Below are 2864 nucleotides of genomic sequence, written 5' to 3'. Positions count from 1 at the left end.
TTCAGTTAGGGATGTCATTAGTAGCTTTCGGGTTCAATGATTTGTTGAGAAACCCTTTATGATGGAAATGGTTCTTGCACGAACATACATCACGAAAACTTTGCTTTAATTCGGCGAGTAAGTTGCAATTTAATTCATGGACATATTCTTTTACTGAGAAGAATTGCTTTTGGATTAGAATTGTTTCAATACAACAATTTACATTAAAACAAAATTTCCGTGATCAGAAAATTATTTAAAGCCAAAGTATAATAAAGAAGAGTGATTAATCGTGGTTCAGTAATTTGCTTAGAAATTTCCCTTATTGTTCAAAAAAGCACTAAGTTAAAATTGATTCATAAATAAAGAAAACACAAGACCGGAAAAATTCTTAATTTTTCTCTTTATTCTCATAGACTGTCAGGCGAGAGTATGTAGCTATCCTTAACTGCAAATTTCATACAACTTATTCTTGGGCTTTCTCCAAATAATCTGAATTGGCCAAAATTCCTATATTTAAAGCTGGCCGAGTCAGTTCGGCAAGGCATGCTACTATAGGGGTAGAAGAACGCCAAGGGGAATTAACAATCAAAGGGTCCCCACTATAATAGTTGATGGGCGTATCGTTATCTCAGTGGGTTCTGTGTTTCGCTAATAACTTAGTTAAAAGTGTTCTTTCAAATGTTATCTTAATTGGACCGCAAAAGAATGCCGACTGAATATATATTCATGGTTGTAGAGAGCAAGACGAGAAGGTCGATTATCTCTCGAGGGGAATTATCAATAAATTTAAAGCAATTCAGTTCCTTGTTTTTTTCTCCATTTAATCTAAACCAGTTAAGAATTACCGGGTCCTTCAACTATTAAAATACAGATCTGGGCAAATGTAAATAACTAATTTGTTCCGTTTAATCAGTAAACATATCCCGGGGGGGGGGGTACTCCATATAACGGCCTATACGGGGAGGCTCCGCCCGAAAGGGGTACCTTTTTCAGGCTTCAGGTATATAAAAGGGTAGCGATTTCACAAGTTTAGGTATATGAAAGGGTATGCTGTATTATTTTAATTTATTAAGCGCTACATAAAAATGACAAGAAAACGTCCTGTTCTAAGGCTATGTCACGTCTTTTAGGTATATGAAAGGGGTACCTTTTCAGTAAAAGGTATACGAAAAGGGGTACAATTTCTGTCAAAATGGTATATAAAACGGTAAGGGGTAAGAGCTTGGGGCGGAGCCTCCCCGTATAAAACTTTTTTGAGTGCCCCCCCCCCCCCCCCCGGGAAACATATGTACATGATTGCACGGGTCGTGACAAAGTGCAAGGTAGCGAGGCGTGCGATCCTTTCTGGTTAGCCTAAAAAACACTTCGGTTAGCCTTGTTAATACCACTCCGGTTAGCCTAAAAAGCACAGCCTACAGTTAGCTTAGATAGCTTGCGGTTAGCCTTTTTTATTATTTGAAGTAGGGATTTCTGCTTCGAATGCCTCGCATGCCTTGCCTCGCGTGCCTCGCACGCCTCGCTGTCTCGCACATTTTTGAGACTCGATTGCACGCAGTCGTGCCTCATGATCACAGCATACATGTATACCATAGTTTGCGTTTATGTTTTGATGGGTAATAAGTACTCTTTGAAAGGTTGAACCTGCAACCTATATATTACTAAACTACTATCACTTTAACTTCTAGAACGTTTTGTACTACTGAACAACCAGCCCGTAGAATCATGCAATGAGGTTTTTTAGATCTTGTTATCTAGTGCGCGAGCTTTGTAGCTTAGTTGATGATGTATGAAAGGCAAAAGAAAGCCGATTTCTTAAGAGTGTCCACCCGTTCTATTCAATTCGGTAAACTACAGCTGTCTAATATTGCCTTAATTATAAATAGTCATCCTCTGAGGAAGTTGCGATATTATCAGTGGAAAATTCTGCACATCACGACAATGATTTTACAATGACTTCAATGATAAACCCACAAACACTTCCAATATCTAAGTTTGCTTACAACATAAACAGGGGAAAGGAGAAAGCGTTTCAGATGAAAATGATATGAATGTTTAAGAATTACCGGGTCCTTCAACTATTAAAATACGGATCTGGGCAAATGTAAATAACTAATTTGTTCCGTTTAATCAGTAAACATATGTACATGATTGCACGGGTCGTCACGAAGTGCGAGGCAGCCAGGCGTGTGATCCTTTCTGGTTAGCCTAAATAATGGCACTCTGGTTAGCCTACAGTTAGCTTAGGTAGCTTGCAGTTAGCCTTTTTATTTTCGATTATTTGGAGTAGGGATTTCTGTCTGGCATGCTTCGCTGCTTTGCCTCGCGTGCCTCGCTGCCTTGCCGTGCCTCGCACGTTTGAATATCAGACTGCACGCAGTCGTGCCTCACGGGCTAAAGCATTGCTCAAATGGAGGTTAACAGCATACATGTATAACAAAGGAGAATTTTTAAATAGCGTTTGTGTTTATGTTTTGATGGGTAATCAAGTATTCTCTGAAAGGTTGAACCTGCAACCTAACTACTATAACCTTTACTACACGATAACGCGTTTTACTACTGAAAAACCAGCACGTAGAATCATGCACCAAGGTTGTTAGATCTTGTTATCTAGTGCGCGAGCTTTGTAGCTTAGTAGATGGTGTATGAAAGGCAAAAGAAAGCCGATTTCTTAAGAGTGTCCACCCGTTCTATTCAATTCGGTAAACAACAGCCATCTATGCCGTGATAATAAATAATCATCCTCTGAGATAGTTGCGATATTATGTTATCAGTGAAAATTTCTGCGCATTTAATACGACAATGATTTTACAATCCCGAAACAAGAAGATAAACCCACAAACACTCCCAAGATCCAAGTTTGTGTACAACATAAACAGGGGAAA

At 39.0% G+C, this 2864-nt stretch overlaps 1 protein-coding gene across 1 annotated transcript in view; it reads right to left on the bottom strand.

Moving 5' to 3' along the window:
* The window catches only part of LOC144650121 (uncharacterized), a 110018-nt gene that overhangs the window by 18870 nt on the left and 88284 nt on the right, over positions 1-2864 (bottom strand). The gene's annotated exons all lie outside the window — the stretch shown is intronic.

The sequence above is a fragment of the Oculina patagonica genome, chromosome 1, assembly GCF_052425735.1.
Source record: "Oculina patagonica isolate OP01 chromosome 1, crgOcupat, whole genome shotgun sequence".
NCBI classification, from domain to species: Eukaryota; Metazoa; Cnidaria; class Anthozoa; order Scleractinia; family Oculinidae; genus Oculina; species Oculina patagonica.
Note: the sequence above shows the minus strand (reverse complement) of the source record. Positions and strands in the feature narration are given on the sequence as shown.